This window comes from Zingiber officinale, chromosome 1A, assembly GCF_018446385.1.
Source record: "Zingiber officinale cultivar Zhangliang chromosome 1A, Zo_v1.1, whole genome shotgun sequence".
NCBI lineage: Eukaryota > Viridiplantae > Streptophyta > Magnoliopsida > Zingiberales > Zingiberaceae > Zingiber > Zingiber officinale.
Window position 1 is genome coordinate 191213506 of NC_055987.1, and position 22299 is coordinate 191235804.

The window sequence follows — 22299 nt, forward strand, 5'->3', positions numbered from 1 at the left end:
ATAGACAGGTTGCATCCCGTTCGGCCCATGTAGGGTCGATCTCTCTCTGCCAGTCGGCGCATTGAGCCTTTGTACTTTGATATACTGACGCGTGAGCTTTTTTCCCCATCGCTTCTGGAGGAGCGTGAGCTGGGCAGTCAATGCTGACGCCGCCTAAATCTCCTAGGGATTCGTGTAAATCACCCCCATTAAGGCCGAGCACGCGCCCATGCCCATTAAATGTTGCCCTGTGGGAGGATGCCACGTGTCGCTGCGTAGCCGCCGCACGTCCGAGGTGACAGTTGCTGATGTGACGTTTGACGGTTCGAATTCAACGGACGGATGTGCGCTCCGAGTCCCGTGCCCTAGATCGAATAGCTCCGGTCGATCGCGCCCATCTTTATAAAGCCTCAGTGTCGCCATTTCTTCCTCTATGTTTTCTTCGTGCTCTCCGACGATTTTGCCTCGATGGTTCTTCAGTGTCCAGTGCTCCGGCGATCCTCGGCTCTTTGCTGCGGCGATTCCTTGCTCCCTGCGATGGTCTTCTCCCTCTCGTAAGCTTTCCCTCTCCATTGTTGCTTTCCCACTGCTTCTATTCCGCAACCGTATTTTCCAGCTTTCTGTGTTTTCCGGCCATCTTTCCCTTCAAACCTTCAGCCTTTCCGTTTCCCGACCATGGCGAGTTCCTCGCAGCCGTCCGACCCCGCTCCCAGTCTCTGGTACGCTACCATGGAGACTCGGTTTGACACGGGCGACGCCGCAAGTCTGATAAACGCCTATGACCTCCCGTCCGACCATGAAATAGCTTTATCCTCCCCGTCCGACCGGCCCAATGACCCACCGATCGACACAGTTTGCTTTTTCCGAGACCAATTTGTGATCGGTCTTCGGTTTCCCGTCCACCCCTTCATAACCGGGTCTGCAACTACTTCCGTGTCCCGCTCGCCCAGCTCGTCCCTAACTCTTTCTACCTGCTGTGCGGCTTGGTAGTGTTGTTCCGAGTGCACAACATTCCACTGACTCCTTAGGTCTTCCACTACTTTCACAACTCAAACAGTCTGAGCTGGGCACTTATTTGTTCCAATCTCGCATCGACTTGGTCTTCTTTGACAAAATGTCCTCCTCCAACAAATACTGGAAGGAGTACTTCTTCTTCTTGAGACTCCATCTTTGGCTGAGCTATCGGAGCCGCTCGCCGTTCAGCCAATCACTTCTTTACCACCAGCTAGGCGGAAGGTGACACAGTTCGCTATCCTACCAGTCCCTCCTGCTCAAGCTTCCGGCCCATCGGCCTCTGCTCAATTGGCGCCTAGCGGGAGACAATCCATCACTACCACGCTTCGCCTTCCGACGGAGGACCTTCTGGCACCTGGCGACCAACCCAGCTCTCCTCGGCATTAAGTCTACATTCGTGGTCGGCTCGCCCGCGTATGGGAGGAAGCAAGTGTTGGGGTTGCAAGGTTACAAACATAGTCTCACATTGAAAACACATGGGAAATATCGTAGGTTTATAAGAGAAAGATATCTCCATTGGCATGAGGCCTTTTGGGTAGAGCCCAAGAGCAAAACCATGAGGGCTTAGGCCCAAAGTGGACAATATCATGTCATTGTGGAGATATCTAAATTCTTTTCGATCCTACAATTGATATTAGAGCCTGGACTGCCAGAAGGTTTAACCGTCGACTGTGCACAAGAGTTATGGTCTGATTGAGTCATGTGGGTACAATATTGACCTCGAACAAAGAAAGTGGGAGCTCCTATGTTTGAATCAAGAGAATCAGACACCAGGCAGAAAGTCCTAGTTGTGACTAGGCAAGGAAGTCCTAGTAGGTCGGGTGGACAGAGGGGTAGGAAGACTTGGTGGGTCGAGGATCGAACGTGGGAAGCCTGTGGTCCTTTGTTTAAGGGGGGATTGTTGGGGTTGCAAGGTTGCAAATATAGTCCCACATTAAAAACACATGGGAAAAATCATAGGTTTATAAGAGAAAAATATCTCCATTGGCATAAGGCATTTTGGGTATAGCCCAAGAATAAAACCATGAGGGCTTAGGCCCAAAGTGAACAATATCATACCATTATGGAGATATCTAAATTCTTTTCGATCCTACAGCAAGGGCACGAGTGGTGGTAAAACCCCCTAGCGCACTTGCCGATAGTCACCTGGAGATGTCCACCAGGGTTAGTATTCTCAACTATCAACTCATGATTTACCTCCGATCGGCACTAATGCTTGCTTGCAGTTTTAGGTGGAGAACATCGCCATGTGCCAACGGTTGGCTCAGGTGGAGGATGAGCTGAAGAAGCTCAAGATTTCCGAAGCTTCCTCCTCCTAGGGGCCACCGACCACATGCTTGCAGGCCGACCTGAAAAGGGCCCAACAACTTTTTACGGAGGAGCAGCAGAAGTCGGCCGAGCAGACCAACAGGCTGGGCCAGATCGAGGCACAATTGAAGACCTACGATCATAAACTCGAGCTGGCTTCCAAAATGAAACAACGAGTCATCACCGACCTGGAGCAGAAAAACCAGGATGCTCGGCAGTTGGCTGAGAAGCTGAAGAAGGCAGAGGGCTCCCTGGTTGCCAAGCGGGAGAGCAGCTCAGCTAAGGAAGGGGAGCTTCAGGATCAAGTGAAGCGCCATGAAGAGGATCTGGGGACCTCCCGGGCGGCGTTGACAGCCTACCAGGAGGCCGAACCGGGCCGCTTTGCGGTCCTGAGGCAACAGTACCTCCACTCGGACTAATTTCTGGAGAAGGAGACCAACCGAATTGGCCGCTCGTTCGAGCAGGCCATCGACGCTACGCTTATCCAGCTGAAGACGAATGGCCATATTTCTGAAGCTCTGTCCGACAAGGATGTCGACTGCGTCCAGCTCCTCGAGTCTATTCCCGACGAAGCCTTTGATTATATTGAGTGAGCGAGAGACTTGTAGAGAGCATATTTTTATAAGCTTTGAATGTACTCCTACCGTTCGGCAGTGTTTAACCTATTATCAATGAAATCTTTTTGTGTCCTTTCTTCATATGCTATCTTTCTGCTGGTATTCGGCTATGTAGTTCCGATCGGCTATTACAACCATACTTTCAGTATTGAAAGATTTGCTAGGATCATACCTCCGAGGTTTATAGTCGCCGCTCGACTCTGGGTTTTAACGTCTCCACTAGACGATCTTCTAAGGCAGGAGTTTAAGGTCGTCGCTCAACTGTCGATGGAGATATGGGTTTAATGTCGCCGCTCGACGATTTGGTGAAAACAGGAGTTTAAGGTCGCCGCTCAACTGTCGGTGGAGACATGGGTTTAACGTCCTCGCTCGGCGATTTGGTGAAGACAGGGGTTTAAGGTCGTCGCTCGACCGTCGGTGGAGACATGGGTTTAACGTCGCCGCTCGATGATTTGGTGAAGATAGGGGTTTAAGGTCGTTGCTCGACTGTTGATAGAGACATGGGTTTAACGTCGTCGCTCGACGATTTGGTGAAGACCAGGGTTTAAGGTCGCCGCTCAACCGTTGATGGAGACATGGGTTTAACATCACCGCTCGACGATTTGGTGAAGACCGGGGTTTAAGGTCGCTGCTCGACTGTTAATGGAGACATGGGTTTAACATCGCCGCTCGACAATTTGGTGAAGACCGGGGTTTAAGGTCGTCGCTCGACCGTTGATGGAGACATGGGTTTAACGTTGCCACTCGATGAGAATTTTGATAACCTTTTCTTTTTTTCATTCCAATCCTGCGCTCAAAGGAAACAAGTAAAATGGAAAGTACACATCAATTACATTGCCACACCTTTCATCCAGCTCGGTACGGCTGGAGATGGTTCGCGCTCCAAGGACGTTCTAGTTGTTAGGATGTATACTAAAAGTCTAGCTTTTGGTATAAACATTTATCTAGAAATAAGAATCACATTGGTCAAATGTCTACATTTATGATAAATGTAGTTGTTCAATTAATTTATATTGTAGATAACATGGTGTGTGGTGTCACACACAGAGGATCATGTTATCAGTACTTTATAAATTATAAACAGTAGTTCACGACCAAGATGGAAAGGAGCAAACCATTGGAAGGTCGTAGTGTAATTAGGTATTAGTTTATCTTAACTATATAATTACACTAGTACACTAAGAGTGTATTGAGTAGGACCATTAGAGGTCGTTTCTTTTTATACTGACTTTATAAAGGAACAAAGACCTCAGTTATTATGGAAGTGTGTGCTCTTAATCCTAATATAATAACAAGCACATATATTTGATATTTATTTCTTTAATTTATCAATGGGTGAGATTTAGTTCGATAAATCAATAAGCCCGATAAGTTGGGAAATGATATCATTTATAGTGTGTGTTGTTGATTATAGAAGGAAACTGTGTCCTAGTAATCTAGGTTGAGAATGTCCCCAAGAGGAGCTTATAAGGATTGTCATGTTAAACCCTGCAGGTGGACTTAGTCCGACATGACGATAAGGTTGAGTGGTACTACTCTTGGACTAAGATATTAATTAAATGAGTTGTCAGTAACTCACTTAATTAGTGGACATTCGACATCTTAAACACAGGGAGACTAACACACTCATAATAAGAAGGAGCCCAAAATGTAATTTTGGATTGGTGCGGTAGTTCAATAATAGTTCTTTAGTGGAATGAATTATTATTGATGAAATTAAGTTGTGTGTTCAGGGCGAACACGGGATGCTTAATTTCATCGGGAGACCAAAATCAATTCCTCCTCCCTATCGTAGCCTCTTGTATATAGAGATTTATACCCACCACATACCCACCTTCTTACACATCCAATGGGGTCGGCCAAGCTAGCTTGGAACCCAAGCTAGGGCCGGCAAAAACCAAGTGGATGAGCCAAGTTGGTGGCCGGCCAAAACTTAGGTCCCAAGCTTAGGTGGTCGGCCACTAGAATATTAAAAAGGATTTTTATTAAAATTATTTCTTATGTGGATATCATATTTTTAAAAGAGAGTTTAAAAATTAAAAATTTCCTTTTATAGCTTTCTACAAAAGATTAAGAGAAGAGATTAATCTCTTTCTTTATTTGTAGATTAAAAGGATGGTTTTAATTTTTTGGTAAAAACTTTCCTTATTTGTAAATCATCTACATGTTTAAAAGAGAGTTTAAAATTTGAAATCTTTCCTTATTTGTTGATTAAAAGGAGTATTTTAAATTTTAAGAAAACTTTCCCTTTTAACCATGTTCATGATTTAAAAGAGAGTTTAAAAATTAAATATTCTCTTTTATAAGTTTCTACAAAAGATTAAGAAAAGATTTGATATCTTTCCTTATTTGTAGATTAAAAGAGATTTTAATTTTTAGAGATAACTTTCTTTTTATCCACATGTTTAAAAGAAATATTTTAATTTATAAAATTTCCTTTTTACTAACCATGAAGGGATTAAATTATTGGAGAAATTTTATAATTTTCTAGAGACAAATTAGGACGTTTTAATTAATTAAAACTCTCCTTGTTTATAGCTTGTGGTGGCCGACCATATGAATTGATGAGAAGAAAATTGTTTTAATTAAATAAATTTTCTTTTTCAATGGTAAAAGAATTAAGGAAGTTTTTATTAAATTTTTCTTATTTGCCAAGACCAAGGATTATAAAAGAGGGGGTAGAGGAGGCTTCATTGTGAACAGCTCTATTCTATTTTCTCCCTCTTTTCTTCCTTGGTGTGGCCGGCCCTTCTCCTTTTCTCTCTTCCTCTTGTGTGGCCGAATTCCTTTATCTCTTAGAGCTTGGAGGAGGTGGCCGGATCTAGCTTGAGGAAGAAGGAGAGAAAGCTTGCATCCCTTGGAGCTTGGTTGGTGAAAAAAGTTCTTCATCCTATAAAAGATAGGCTTGGCCGAAACTTGAAGGAAGGAAGAAGAAGGTGCCTTGGTGGTTCTCGTCTCGGAAGATCGTTGCCCACACAACGTCCGGGATTAGAAGAGGAATACGGTAGAAGACCTAGAGGTTTTTGCTTGCAAAAGAAAAGGTATACTAGTATTTAATTTCCGCTTCATACTAGTTTTATCTTCATGTAAAAATACCAAATACAAGAGGCATGCGATTCTAGTATTTCGAATTTATTTTCGATGTTGTGTTCTTTTGTTTTTTCTTTTCCTTGTGATTTGATTGTTCTTTTAGGTTGACCTAAACTTATTTAAGGAAATTAAATATTAGTTTTCCTTAAAAGGCTTTGTCTAGGCGGTGGTGGTTGTTCCCATATCCAAGAAGGTCATGTGTCTCGCCATGCAGTCCTGGAAGCCAATTTTAGAAATTAATATTTAATGAAATTAATAACCTAGGTGATTTGGATCGAAAGTGTTAAGTTCCGCAGGAGATCCAAGTCTAAACCTAAAAGAACAAATAAATTAAACTTTGGATCAAACGTGTTAAGTTTCGCAGGCGATCCAAGTTTAATTTAAAAGAACACATGGTAGCTAGGAAAAGGTTCAGACCTTTGTACAAAATTTTTGTACAATGGAACTATTAGGCTTTCCGAGTAGCAACCAACACTAGTTCCTACCCGTCTTCATCCTCTAGGTAGTAGGTGGCAAAGTGGAGCTTCTCCACGACTTTGAATGGTCCGACCCACAGAGCTTCTTGTTTAGTGACGTCGCCGATCAACTTCACCTTCTTCCACACGAGGTCGCCGACTTGGAACGACCTCGGGATCACTCGTCGATTGTAGTTCTGCCTTATCCTTTGCCTATAAGCCATCAGCTAAATGGTTGCTTTGACACGCGTCTCATCCACGAAGTCTAGCTCCAGAAGCCTCTGCTCGGCATTATCTTCACTGTAGTGTTGTACCCGATTGGAGTCGACCCTGACTTCGATCGGGACGATAGCTTCACCACCGTATACAAGGTGGAACGGGGTTACACCCGTGCCTTCCTTAGGGGTTGTGCGGATTGCCCATAACACGCCAGGGAGCTCGTCCACCCAGCTCCCTCCGATATGGTTGAGTCAAACTCGCAAAATCCGCAAGATCTCCCGATTGGCGACTTCAGCCTGTCCGTTGCCCTTAGTGTACGCCACGGAGGTGAAGGCCTGTTGGATGTCATACTCCTCGCACCACTCCTTGAGTTTCCGTCCGACGAATTGTCTTCCATTGTCTGAGACGAGTCGACGCGGAATGCCGAACCGACAGATGATATACTGATGAACTTTTGGACCATCTGCTCGGTTATTTTCACCAGCGGCTCGGCTTCAATCCACTTGGAGAAGTAGTCTACCGCGACGAGCAAAAATTTTCGTTGTCCGGTCGCCATAGGGAAGGGTCCCACAATATCCATGCCTCATTGGTCGAACGGGCATGACACAGTGGAAGCCTTCATCTCTTCGGTCGGCCGGTGGGAGACATGGTGGTACTTCTGGCAGGACAAGCAGTTAGTTACTGTCCGAGCGACATCCTCCTGTAGAGTCGACCAGAAGTACCCTGCCAACAGAATCTTCCTTGTTAGCGACCGACCGCCCGGATGCCCCCCACAGGAGCCTTGGTGTACCTCCCGTAGTATATAGTCGGTGTCCTCTGATCTGACACATTTAAGCAATGACCTGGAGAAGGCCTTCTTATAGAACTGGTCCCCGACGAGGGTGAAACGACCGACTCTTCTTCTCAATAAGCGGGCTTCCTCCTGATTGGACGGTGTAACTCTAGATCTTAGAAACTCTGCTATGGCCGTTCTCCAATTGCCAGGGAAAGTGAGCCCCTCCATCCGATCGACGTGCGCCACCAAGGATACTTGCTCAATCAGCTGAGTAATGGCGATCGACGAGAGTGAGCTCGCCAATTTGGCCAGCTCGTCCGCCGCTTGGTTCTCCGCTCGAGGGATCTTCTGGATGATTACCTCCTGAAAGTTTGCCTTCAGCTTTTCAAATGTTTCGGCATACAACTTGAGCCGCATATTACTGATCTCGAATGCTCTCACCAGCTGTTGAGCGGCTAATTGAGAATCAGAATGGATAAGCACCCTGCCAGCGCCAACGTGCCGAGCGGCTTGTAGGCCGGCTATAAGAGCCTCATACTCGGCTTCGTTGTTAGTTGCCCGGTACTCTAGTCGAACGGACAACTGCACCCACTCTTTTTGTAGGAAGATAAGCAATATGTCAATCTCACTACCCTGCCGGGTGGGCGACCCATCCACACATATTTTTCAGACCGAGTCGGGTTCAGGGTTTTGTACCTCCGTGACAAAGTCGGCTAAGTCGGCTAAGGACTGTGCTTTGATGGTCGTTCGGGGCTGATATTAGATATCGAACTCGCTGAGCTCTGTTATCCATTTGATCAGCCAGTCGGATGCCTCTAGGTTAAGCAGGACTCTTCCTAGAGGGTTGTTGGTCATTACCACGATAGTGTGAGCGAGGAAATAAGGACGAAGCCTCCGAGCGACGAGTACCAATGCAAATGCGAACTTCTCAAGACCAGTGTAGCGAGATTCAACATCCTTTAATATATGACTCAAGAAGTACATTGGTTGTTCCTCGCCGTTCTGTCGAACCAACACCGAGCCGACAGTGTGCTCAGTCGAGGACAAATAGATCCGTAGCGGTTCACCGACAGTAGGCTTAGCTAGTATAGGTAATGAGTTTAGATATGTTTTAAGTTCCTCGAAAGTCTGGTCACACTCCTCGTCCCACTGAAACTTTGTGGCTCGGCGCAGAATCTTGAAGAAAGGAAGGCTTCGGTCGGACGACTTGAAGATGAATCGTGATAATGCTGTTATTCGGCCGGTGAGGCGCTGAGCTTTCCTCAAGTTTCTTGGTGGTAGCATATCTTGGAGTGCCTTTACCTTAAGCTTGCTGGGGTTTTCCTTAATGCCCCGCTCGGTGACGATATACCTCAGGAAGCACCCACTTTTAGCGCCGAACAAACACTTCTGAGGATTTAACTTTATTCCATATGTCCGGAGGGTCTGGCAGATCTCCTTAATATCTGCATAAAGATCGGTAGCTCAGAGGGATTTAATTAATATGTCGTTGACATATACCTCCATGTTGCGTCGATCTGCCGCCGGAAGACTTTGTTCATCAGCCTCTGGTAGGTGGCTCCTGCATTCTTCAAGTCGAACGACATTACGTTGTAGTAGTAGGTACCGTCGACGGTGATGAAGCTAACTTTCTCTTGCTCTTCGCAGGCGAGCGGCATTTAATGATACCCCTGATATGCGTCCAACATGCATATCAGCTCACACCCGGCCGTGGAGTCTACCATCTAATTGATTCTGGGCAAGGGATAAAATTCCTTTAGACACGGCTTGTTAAGATCCCGGAATTCGATGCAAACCCTCCATTTATTACCCGGCTTGGAGACCAGCACCACATTGGCGAGCCAGCTCGAAAACTGAACTTCGCGTATGTGGTCGGCATCCAATAGCTTCTCAATCTCTGTACGGATAATCAGGTTCTATTCAGCACTGAATTCTCTCTTTCTCTGCTTCACCTGTCGAGCGTCCGGTCGGACGTGGAGCTCATGCTGCGCGACGCTCGAGGAAATGACGAGCAGCTCATGTGTTGACCATGCGAAGACATCATGGTTCTGCTAAAGGCATCTGATCAACTTGGTCTTCTACTTGGCCTCCAAGTCAGACGCTATGAAAGTTGTCGCCTCTGCTCGGCCCGGATGTATCTGTACTTCCTCCTTTTCTTCATAAATTAAAGTGGAAGGCTTCTCGGTTATGGCACTTACCTCCATCCGGGGCGTTTTCCTAGGGACTTTGCTTCCGTTTTAACCATCTTGACGTAGCAGCGCCAAGCAGCCAACTGATCTCCTCTTACTTCTCCGACCTGATCCTCCACCGGGAACTTGATCTTCTGGCAGAAGGTTGAGACAACCGTCCAGAATTCATTGAGGGTCGGTCAACCCAAGAGGGCATTGTAGGCTGAGGGGGCATCTACTACGATAAAGTTGGTGGCCCTCATCCTCCGAAGTGGTTCCTCCCCGAGCGAGATGGCCATCTTGATCTGCCAATCGGCAAGACTTCATTACTGTTAAACCCATATAGAGGGGTTGTCATTGGTAACAGCTCGCCTCGGTCAATTTGGAGCTGGTCGAATGCCTTCTTGAAAATGATATTGATCGAGCTGCCTGTGTCAACGAATATATGGTGATTAGTGTGATTGACTAATACCGCTCGAATAATGAGTGTGTCGTCGTGTGACACTTCAACTCCCTCGAGATCACGAGGACCGAAGCTAATCTCGGGTCCACTGGCTTACTCTAGACTGCAGTCCATCGCATGGATTTCTAACCGCTGAGCGTGTGACTTCCTAGTTCGGTTGGAATCTTCGCCGGTCGGCCCGCCAGCTATGATGTTGATCTCCCCTCGAGCAGCATTGCTCCTGTTCTCCTCCTCCCGAGCGGACGACCTGTTTCGCTCTCGCCTGGCTCTTGCCGTCTCTGCGCTCCTCCGATGAGGCGGCCTCAGGGATCGCCTTGCTTCTTCTCTCCGCTCGGAATGATGATACTCGTGTCGCCGTTCAGGAGAGGGGGATTGGTGACGATAACTCCTAGGCACCGGTCGGCGACCGGGTTGAACCCATGACAGTCGCGGGTGTTATGAGTTGCAGACTAATGGAACGAGTAGAACAAAGGGGTCCATACCTTCCCCTTGGGTCTCGACCGCTCTGCGGCAACATGCTGGACGGCGTGCGACCTTGCTTTCCTGGTGTGACCGCACTCCTTCGGCCTGTGGCCCTCTCGGCGGCTGATGGCTGGACGACGGTCGTCTCTCGGTTGGCGCCGATGGTTCGGATGGAGCCTTCTTCCTGTAGGACCGTGATCGTTCGATAGAGGGGGGTGAATATCGATTCGAAAATTCGAGTGTAAAAGTACGCAGCGGGAAAGTAAATGAACACAGTTGATTTTACTTCGTTCGGAGCCTGTGACGACTCCTACTCGAAGGCCCGTGGTCCTTGACCACTTTCGTTGGGCAATCACTAGCAATTCGAATATGATTACAAAAAGCGTACAGGAAATGCTAATGAAACAAAGTAATACCGACAAGGAAATTAACCAACGAAGAAGGAGCACTTTGTCGGAACTTTGTTAGCGTCGTAGGAGCGTAGAGCAGCAGGACTAGCAGTCGAAGAGTTTTCAGTTGTTGTTTGAAGCTCCACCCCTGGGGCTTCTTTTATATGCTGCTCCGAGCGCCTGGATCCCTTCCGGGCGCCCTGGTGCGACGTGGCAAGTCCAGTCAGGATGCTCCACGTGGCGAGGCGATGCAGAGGATAAAAGTTGCCTCCGAGCGCCCGGATCCCTTCCGGGCGCCCGGATCCCCTCCGGGCGCCCGGATCCCTTCCGGGCGCCCGGATCCCCTCCGGGCGCCCGGACCACCTTTTTCCAGAGATTCCTTCTCCTGCAAAACAAGGTTAGTCCGAGGTAAAATATATCCTGCAACACAGATTGTTAGCACAATTTATAAAGTATGAATTAACAGAAAAAAGTATGACTTAGATTCCGTCTTTCCAAGACCGGAATCTAGTCACGATCTCGGCTTAGATTTCTGAAATGGATCTAAGCCGGATCGACGCCTAATGTTCCCTTCCCGGGAAGGCGTCCTCGCAGTCACTCCCCTCCAGTGACTTACCTCACTTACCTGTCAGACGTCCGGTCAGCCCTTCGACCCGTCTGCACTTCTCGCCAGCTATCCGGTCAGCCCATCGACCTAGCTTTCCGGTCAGCCCGTCGACCCGCTTGGACTTCTCGCCAGCTATCCGGTCAGCCCGTCGACCTAGCTGGGCTTCGTGCCAGACATCCGGTCAGCCCGTCGACCTGTCTGGACTTCTCCTGCACACTCGATCAAAGTGTCAGACAACAACAAAACTAACTTAACCCATTTGTCATTCATCAAAACCTAGGTTAGACCGTCAGTGCTACCCGCACCAACAATCTCCCCCTTTTTGATGGAATGACAATCTGGTTAAGTTAGTAAAAAGACTGCAAAAAATAAGTAAAACAGGTACATGGTTTTTTAAAGTTAGTTTTGGTGTTTTCAATTTGGTTTAGCTAACTTAACCACCTAACCCTCCCCCTTTGGCATTCATCAAAAAAAATAGGCAAGGGTAAACAAGCATAGTATAGAGTTACTGTAAAAATTTGTTAATTTAAGACACAGTTAATTTTGCAAAATATCTAAGTTTGATTCAAAATTCAAAGATACTGATAAAAGTATAATTTTTAAAACCAAGTTAAAAGTAGTCAAGTTGACCTGGGGGAGTCTTAGATTAAAACATAAAAAAATTTGCTTTAAAGTTTACTTTTTAGCTTTTGACAAGTAGCTAAGTTATGAAAAACTTAGATTGCAGAGTAATTTTCAAAAGATAATATTTGCAATAATGAATTTTAAAAAGTATAAGTTTAAAGTTAATCAAGTTTAATTTTTCAAACGTGTAAAATTTTCAAATCAGATTTTCAAATTTAGATTTTAAGTAATATTTACTTTTCAAAAGGTAAAATCTAATTTTCAAATTCCAATTTTCAAACACTAAGTTGAATCTAGTTTTCAAATTTGATTTTTCAAAACAAAGCAAGAATTTTTAATTTTTTAAAAAACAAGTAAAATTTTAGCCAAAATAAATTTGTTAAGGCTAATTTGATAAAAGCTAAGTTTGGAAAGTTTAATTTTCAAGCATATGTTACAAAACTGAATAAGTTTAAATTGTAATAATTTTCAACTTTAAAATCAAGTTTAAAAATTAGGTGGGATTTTTAAACTTCCAATTTTTCAAGCACTCAGTTGAATTTAACTTTTTGAAAACTAGTGTTCAAAAATAAGTTAGTTTTAAAATAGATGTACAAAGATATACAAAATTTTAATTAATTTCTCCCCCTGAACGTGACACTTAAAATTAAACAGCTGTCTAACCAATTAGGTACTAACTAACTATCAGAATAAAGTAGCTTTCACTTGGTTAGTCAGATTAAGTTGATTATAAGCAGTCAGTGTTTGACTTGACTGATGAACTTAATCTGATTAATGTCTTATTTGTATTTAACGTCCAGACTTATGCCGATGCACTGAAATAAGCATCTTAAGTCCAGACAGTTGGCCTATGCATCTCACCCCTTTCTATGTTTGTCAAACACAAGCAAGGTAAAACTAGGGTGTTGGTGAGATGCTCAAAAACTAGTCCTATGGGTACATGCTTTCTGAGGATTCAAAACTAGTCTAAGGCCAAAACTGTTTTTGAAAATCTAAAAATGGAAAGTTTTGAAAATAAACAAGTTTAACTTATAATTTGAAAGCAATAATTTTGAAAGTATTTTGAAATTCAAAATTCCTAGACTACCAAGATAGAACATAATCAATGCAGGTCTGAAATATCACTAGATAGATCCAAAATATTTTACAGGTAGTGTAGCTACAGAAGTGAGTCATAACTGGAGCTACTGAGATGATGAAGGGGGTGGTCCAGATCCCAAGGATCGGAGAAGCGCCATCAGCTCAGTGTGTCGGGTCTCCCTGGCAGCTCGTAACTCGGCAACCTCTCGCCGTATGTCCCGATGAAAATCAGAGTTCTCCTGCTGGAGACTCGCCATAGCTCTCTCTAGTCCGGTCATACGGTCGGCTAGAGTGCAGGGAGCGTGACGTGGTGCTCGAGCTGGGGGCGGTGGTGGAGCCGGTGCGGCTTCCTCTGGAAACAGTGCGAGCATGAACTCGGGCTGGTGCTGTGCCCCCCTCCGCCAAGACAAAGTCCCGTCATCCCTATCTACGTGGATACCAGCTAGAGAGAAGTTCCGAGCTACTATAACATCGAACTCGGTCATATAGGCAATGTCTCCTCTAGTGACATCAATGTGCAACGAGGACATATAGGCTGTCAGAATGTGACAGAATGGCATGTGGACTCGTCTATCAGTCACGTATCCAGCCGAGTAGATAATGGTGGAGAAGATATGTAGGCTGATGTCAATATCTAACCTATGACTCAGGGCATAGAGTAAAAATGAATGGAATGAGCGCATCACAGCGATGTCCCGAGTAGTCAGTGGTAAAATGCAAAGGACTAAGACCCTATAAAGAGCGTAGTCCTGGACTCGAAGTTCTACCGACCTAAACTGGGTCACAGTGGGATCTCGCTCTCCCCCAAAAAAATACGAATAAATCGTATCGAGAGTAATATGTGAGTAGGGATCTCCGAATGGTAGATCCCTGGGAGGATAGCACAAGAAAGAACAAGTAGATGGACGTAACTCTAAACACTCTCAGATAGTCGTAGGGGAAAATATGATATCAGTACCCGCTGCCCTAGTGGTATAGGTGAGATCGTCTACTTTCACTAGGTTATTGCAAAATTCAGCACACAGACTTATGTTTACTGGACTGGTACATTCGACAAGGTTCTTTAAGTTATAGTGGTTTATAACCTCTATAACTGAGGGACATGAACCTAGAAAGAACGATCTATCTATGCAGGTAGTCCTAATGGCCTTATAAACGGTTGACTCAAACTTAATCCTTAGTTCATCTGTGGGAAACCTAGGGTCAGTGCTAGCATTAGAGGGTCCAGCGCCAGTATTTGTTCGTTTCCTACTGTATATAAAAAAGATATTCTAAGAAAAAATGAGAAGACAAATTCTAATAAATTTTTAGAGAGGGGAAAAAGTTTTACCGAGGAGCCATCGACAAATTTAGATCTTACAACCTCGGTTGAATCGCAGCAGCGTCTTCACCGCAAGAAAATTTTGATTTAAAATACTCTCGCACTGAGGTTCGGAGTGAACCTTGGCAAAAGTGAAGTTTTAGTAGGGCAAGGGTTGGGGGCGCCTGCTGCCCCTTATTTATAGGGAGCTCCGAGCGCCTAGAGCCATTTCGGGCGCCCGGAGTTGATTTTAGGCGGGGCGCCCGGATTCCCTTCCGGGCACCCCGGAAGTGAATATCAGGGGTGCCCTTTTTTTTTTTTTTTTTGAAATTAAGTTTTAAGTTTGAAATTAAAATCTTGAAATTTAATTTTTAAGTTTGAAATTAATTTTTTGAAATTAATTTTAAAGTTTTGAATTTAATTTTTAAGTAAAAAAAATTTTGAAATTAATTTTTAAGTTTAAAATTTTGAAATTAAGTTTTAAGTTTAAAATTAAAATTAATTTTTAAGTTTAAAATTGAAATTAAAATTTTGAAATTAATTTTTAAGTTTAAAATTAAAATTTTGAAATTGATTTTTAAGTTTAAAATTAAAATTTTGAAATTAATTTTTAAGTTGAAAATTGAAATTTTGAATTAATTTTTAAGTTTAAAATTGAAATTTTGAAATTAATTTTTAAAATTAAAATTTTGAAATTAATTTTTAAGTTTACAATTGAAATTTTGAAATTAATTTTTAAGTTTAAAATTAAAATTTTGAAATTAATTTTTAAGTTTAAAATTAAAATTTTGAAATTGATTTTTAAGTTTAAAATTAAAATTTTTAAGTTTAAAATTGAAATTTTGAAATTAATTTTTAAATTTAAAATTGAAAATTTGAAATTAATTTTTAAGTTTAAAATTAAAATTTTGAAATTGATTTTTAAGTTTAAGATTAAAATTTTGAAATTGATTTTTAAGTTTAAAATTAAAATTTTGAAATTAATTTTTAAGTTTAAAATTAAAATTTTGAAATTGATTTTTAAGTTTAAAATTGAAATTTTGAAATTAATTTTTAAGTTTAAAATTGAAATTTTGAAATTAATTTTTAAGTTTAAAATTGAAATTTTGAAATTAATTTTTAAGTTTAAAATTGAAATTTTGAAATTAATTTTTAAGTTTAAAATTGAAATTTTGAAATTAATTTTTAAGTTTGAATTAAAATTTTGAAATTAATTTTTAAGTTTAAAATTAAAATTTTGAAATTAATTTTTAAGTTTAAAATTAAAATTTTGAAATTAATTTTTAAGTTTAAAATTAAAATTTTGAAATTGATTTTTAAGTTTAAAATTGAAATTTTGAAATTAATTTTTAAGTTTAAAATTAAAATTTTGAAATTAATTTTTAAGTTTAAAATTAAAATTTTGAAATTAATTTTTAAGTTTAAAATTAAAATTTTGAAATTGATTTTTAAGTTTAAGATTAAAATTTTGAAATTGATTTTTAAGTTTAAGATTAAAATTTTGAAATTAATTTTTAAGTTTAAAATTAAAATTTTGAAATTGATTTTTAAGTTTAAAATTGAAATTTTGAAATTAATTTTTTAAGTTTAAAATTAAAATTTTGAAATTAATTTTTAAGTTTAAAATTAAAATTTTGAAATTAATTTTTAAGTTTAAAATTAAAATTTTGAAATTGATTTTTAAGTTTAAAATTGAAATTTTGAAATTAATTTTTAAGTTTAAAATTGAAAATTTGAAATTAATTTTTAAGTTTAAAATTAAAATTTTGAAATTGATTTTTAAGTTTAAAATTAAAATTTTGAAATTAATTTTTAAGTTTAAAATTGAAATTTTGAAATTAATTTTTAAGTTTAAAATTAAAATTTTAAAATTAATTTTTAAGTTTGAAATTAAAATTTTGAAATTAATTTTTAAGTTTAAAATTTAAGCTTTATTCATCTCACCCGATCTATATTATCAATCAAGGAATCCTATGATTTTGTGAGATGAAATTGGATTGTTAATTATGGAGTTTTTGGTTTAACTTGTGTTAGATTCAGATTTAGCTTTGGTTTCCACAAATAGGCAATATTCGAATAAACTTCTAAGCTTGGTGAGTCACATGGACATCATTAGAAGTAACCAACCTTTCGAGGTTTTCCGAATAGTCCTATCCACGGAGCTTAGTACTAAATCCTGGTCTAACTGGTTAGGATTCATTTAAGGGTAGCTTCGGTCAGTTCCACTTGGCCAAATGCACCAGATCGAACTCATATCTTTCTAGACATGCGATGCCCAAGTTTCCCTAACGTACTATCATCCAAAAACTTCACCAATACGATGATTCAAGTTAAACTCGGTCTCTAATCATAATTACCCTGCCGGGTTAGTTTGTTTTAGGTTACCCTGTCGGATAAGTTAGTTTTGGAGGTGCCAGCTATTCTGGAGCCTCCCCCTGAATTATTGGTCATTAATTTAAATTTTGGTTTTAGGTTTGTGTCGATTCCTTTTGTAGTTATGGTTAACTTGGTGATAATTTTGTTGATTTTTAAAGTGTTTAGATTTTGAATTTGATTTAGGTTTGTATTTTGGATTTTGGTTTGGTTTATTCGATTTTATATAATGTATTTTTTCTTTAGGTATATAATATTGATTAAGTCCTATTTGCGTGGTTAAGCACGCTTTCGGAACCCAAGCTAGATTGGTTGATTTGTATTGAGTTATTAATGATTTGAAGGTTTTATTTGAATTCGACTTATATCCTAGTCCGGTTTTATTATAGCATGCTTTTTGATTATTTAGGATTAAGTCTAGATTTTTTGATCTTGTTGTGAATTTTTGTAACATTTCTTTTAAATTGTTAATCTCATTTTTTAATAATAAATTCTCCTCCTCAAGTGTTAGATCTTGAGTTGGATTTGAATTTTTGATTTGTTCCTTGAGGTTTTGATTTTCCTCAAGAAGTGATTTGTTTTCATTTTCTATTTTAATTAATTTACTATTTAAACAGGAAATAATTCTAAAAAAAAAATGTTTAAATTAAAATATACCTCATTCGGGCCTTTGGAAACGAGTACGGACTCGTGGCTTGTTTCGGGTTCAGACCCGTCTTCATCTTCCGACTCATCTTTTGTTTCAGCTTCGTGGGTCATCAGTGCGAGATGGCTCTGATGTTTCTACTCTTCTTCCTCCGATTCGTCCGAGGAGTCGTCCCACGTTGCTTTGAGTGCCTTCTTTTTGGTTGGCTTTGGTTTGTCAAACTTCAGTTTTGGGCATTCGTTCTTGTAGTGTCCCTTTTTATTGCAACCGAAGCAAGTCACGTTCCTTTGTTCTGAGGGAGAACTGATCTTTTGAAGGTCCTTTTTGCTGAAACTCCTTTTTCTCCTGGTGAACATTTTTCTTACCAAGTTCACCAGGTGTTCTTCGTCTTCGGAGTCTTGGTCGGAATCTTCTTCAAATTCAGGCTTGCTTTTCTTTTCTTTGGAGGAACCTGCAAATAAAGCTATACCTTTCTCGGCTCCAGCATTAGTTTGTTCATGTAATTCTAATTCACAGAAAAGCTCGTCTAATTTTAACTTAGAAAGATTTTTAGAAATTTTGTAGGCATCTACGATTGATGCCCACAAACTATTGCGTGGAAAAGCATTTAATGCGCACCTTATTAAGTCTCTATTTTCCATTTGGTGGCCTATCGCATGAAGCCCGTTGAGGATGTCCTTGATCCTCGCGTGGAGTTGATTCACCGTTTCACCTTCCTGCATTTTTATATTAAGAATTTTATTCAAAAGCAGGTCTCGTTTTGTTACCTTGGCGTCGCTCGTTCCCTCGTGCAGCTCGATCAATTTGTCCCACAGCTCTTTAGCGTTTTTTTGTGGACCGACTCTGTTCAGTTCTTCTCTTGTTAATCCGCACTGTAGAGTGTTGATTGCTTTATTTTCTGTTGACGCCTTTTTCTTCAAATCTGCTGTCCAGTTTTCAGGATCCAGTATATTCCCGGAGTTGTCCGCTGGAATTTTATAGGGTCTCGTAACGCTCATCCACTGGTCGAAGTCTGTTTTGAGGTAGACCTCCATGCGCTCCTTCCAGTACAGAAAATCGTCCCCGTTGAAGAGTGGAGGTCGTACTGTGCTGAATCCTTCTGTCTGAGACATTTTAGTCCTGCGCACAGAAGAAAGAAGAGAAAAACAAAAATTCTAAGACTTGGTCTTGGATTAGTAGTGCGAAAGAAAAAAAATTATAGAAGTATCTAAATTGGTGTTGCACCAATTTAGATTTAATTGCAACAGAAAAAAAATTCGTAAAACTGAAAACCAAAAAAAAAATAATTTTTCACCCCCTGTCTGATTGGTGGTTGCACCAAATTAGAGCGGTACCTGCTCTGATACCACTTGTAGGACCGTGATCGTTCGATAGAGGGGGGGTGAATATCGATTCGAAAATTCGAGTGTAAAAGTACGCAGCGGAAAAGTAAATGAACACAGTTGATTTTACTTCGTTCGGAGTCTATGACGACTCCTACTCGAAGGCCCGTGGTCCTTGACCACTTTCGTTGGGCAATCACTAGCAATTCGAATATGATTACAAAAAGCGTACAGGAAATGCTAATGAAACAAAGTAATACCGACAAGGAAATTAACCAACGAAGAAGGAGCACTTTGTCGGAGCTTTTTAGCGTCGTAGGAGCGTAGAGCAGCAGGACTAGCAGTCGAAGAGTTTTCAGTTGTTGTTTGAAGCTCCACCCCTGGGGCTTCTTTTATATGCTGCTCCGGGCGCCTGGATCCCTTCCGGGCGCCCTGGTGCGACGTGGCAAGTCCAGTCAGGATGCTCCACGTGGCGAGGCGACGCAGAGGATAAAAGTTGCCTCCGGGCGCCCGGACCACCTTTTTCCAGAGATTCCTTCTCCTGCAAAACAAGGTTAGTCCGAGGCAAAATATATCCTGCAACACAGATTGTTAGCACAATTTATAAAGTATGAATTAACAGAAAAAAGTATGACTTAGATTCCGTCTTTCCAAGACCGGAATCTAGTCACGATCTCGGCTTAGATTTCCGAAATGGATCTAAGCCGGATCGACGCCTAATGTTCCCTTCCCGGGAACGCGTCCTCACAGTCACTCCCCTCCAGTGACTTACCTCACTTACCTGTCAGACGTCCGGTCAGCCCTTCGACCCGTCTGAACTTCTCGCCAGCTATCCGGTCAGCCCATCGACCTAGCTGGATTTCTTGCCAAGCGTCCGGTCAGCCCGTCGACCCGCTTGGACTTCTCGCCAGCTATCCGGTCAGCCCGTCGACCTAGCTGGGCTTCGTGCCAGACATCCGGTCAGCCCGTCGACCTGTCTGGACTTCTCCTGCACACTCGATCAAAGTGTCAGACAACAACAAAACTAACTTAACCCATTTGTCATTCATCAAAACCTAGGTTAGACCGTCAGTGCTACCCGCACTAACACTTCCTTCTTGGCGCCTGGGCTTCCTCCATGTTTATGTACTCATTGGCCTTCTTCAACATGTGGTCGTAGTCGTGGGGTGGCTTCCGGACGAGCGATCGGAAGAAGTCCCCGTCCACAAGCCCTTGCGTGAACGCATTCATCATGGTCTCAGACGAGACCGAGGGGATATCCATTGCCACCTGGTTGAAGCATTGGATGTAGGCTCGAAGAGTCTCCCTCTGGCCTTGCTTCATGGAGAATAGGCTGACGCTTGTTTTCTGATAACGTCTGCTACTCGCGAAGTGGTGAAGGAAATCCATTCGGAAGTCCTTAAAGCTCTTGATTGACCCATCCGGTAACCTCCGAAACCACTGCTGTGCCGAGCCGGAGAGCGTGGTAAGGAATACTCGGCACTTGACTCCATCTGTGTACTGATGCAGAGTGGCGGCGTTATCAAACTTGCCGAGATGGTCGTCCGGGTCGGTCGACCCGTTATGTTCGTCGATCACCAAGGGAGCGTAGTGCCTCGGCAATGGATCTTGTAGAATGGCCTCGGAGAATTGTCGGTTGACCCGCTCGAGCGACGAATCAGCTCGGGGCGCTTTGCCTTTTCTTGTGTCCCGTACGGGAGCCTCATCTGAGGAAGAACCCCGATCCTGGTTGGCCTGAGCGATTTCTGAGGGTGTGAAATAACACCCGGTGAAACGGAATGGGCAATGGTGGAACTTCTCCTGGAGTGTCGAATGACATCTTGTTTTGTCCCCAGATGGAAAGCTGCTCCGGCCAATCCTCGTGCGCCGCCCGATCCCCTGAGGCCGACGTCGCTTGCTGCGCCAGACGATCGGCTAATGCCTTTTGTTGCTGCTGTTCAGCTATCTTTGTCGCTTGCACTTGAATGAGCGCATCGAGCTCCTATGGAGTGAGCGTCACGGTGTGGAGACATCCAGCTTCTTCTATCTCCTCAGCTCGGATTCAGGTGCGTTCCCACAGACGGCACCAAATTTGTTCATGCCCGAAGATGAGTCGACGGGCGCTGGGAAGGTGGCGCTCACGCTGATCGGGTGTTGACTGAAGGCGACGTGGATCTCTGCCAAACTAAACCTGCAACCACAAGTCGTTAGTGTCGAGCCAGGGAGGGGTTCCCCGATGATGGCCCTCCGACGCTCAAGTCAGGCAACGGCAAGTGAATGAAGAATGAAGTGGAGAAGAAAGAGCAGCAGCATAACTGTAGCTACAGTAGTGGACCTACCTCCGTCGAAGCCTGGAGGTCCTTATATAGGGCTCCCGGGAGGCACGTGCACGTTTCTCGAAACGTGCACATTTCCCGAAGCATACCTGGAAAGGACGTATCAGAAAAGCATGTCTGACGTCATACCTCAATAGCTCGAGCATATCCCTGACGTGACAATGAAAGCTTCCACCGTACGATTTTCTGTCTGACTATGCTGTCGACCGTGTCGCCTGTCGATGATGTTGGTCCCTAGAAAGATATCGCCAACTGCTCCTTTTGTCTGTTACTGGGTCAAGCGGGAGAGTCGCTCGGCCAGTTTGTCGTCTGGGTAATACAATGGCCGGGCCGAGTGCCCGCTCGGTCGATGACCTGCTACTCGGCGCCACCCTACCGTAGCGGGGAAGCCATGTCTGCCAAGTCGAGACGGCATTCATTGCTTAGCCGAGCGGGGAGATCGCTCGGCCTTCGTTTCTCCCTGCTGAGCTTTGTGAGTGCCGGAAGCTCAATGTCTGACCGAGCTTTCGAAGTGTCGAGTCGGCTACTCTTCCTATTGATCGGGAAGATAATTCGTCCGCTCGAACGTCTGTCTAGAACATTAACCATGTTGACCTCTTATTGGGAGGATCCCATCTTACCACGAGATCAATTACAGAGGAATGATGTAGAGCTTTTCACGATCAACAATTCAAAACTTCTTGTAGAAGACGACAACAAACGATTGAGCAATGCTGAAGAAGAATTGAGTGGTTCGGAGACTCGAAGCTTCTCATGATAGACAGCAGCCACTAAGTTTCTCACACACTAAGCATTTCAGAGCTTCTCGCATGCTGATCAATAGTCAAAATGAAAATTTAACTGTGATAATGTATATATATATATAATAATTAATAATGAATTAATAATGTGGTAACGTCCATTTCCAAGTTAGCTGGCTCTCCTTTATTGAAGCAATTAGCTGTCCCTCCACTCTTATTAATACCTCTCAACTTATTTTTTTTTCTTTAAAATATTGTAATTAAATTCGGCCTTTAGAATAAGGTAGTATTTATCCTTTATATAAAGTCTCCATCAAAGTAATCTTCTTTACCGTGACAAATTCCGCTCGAAC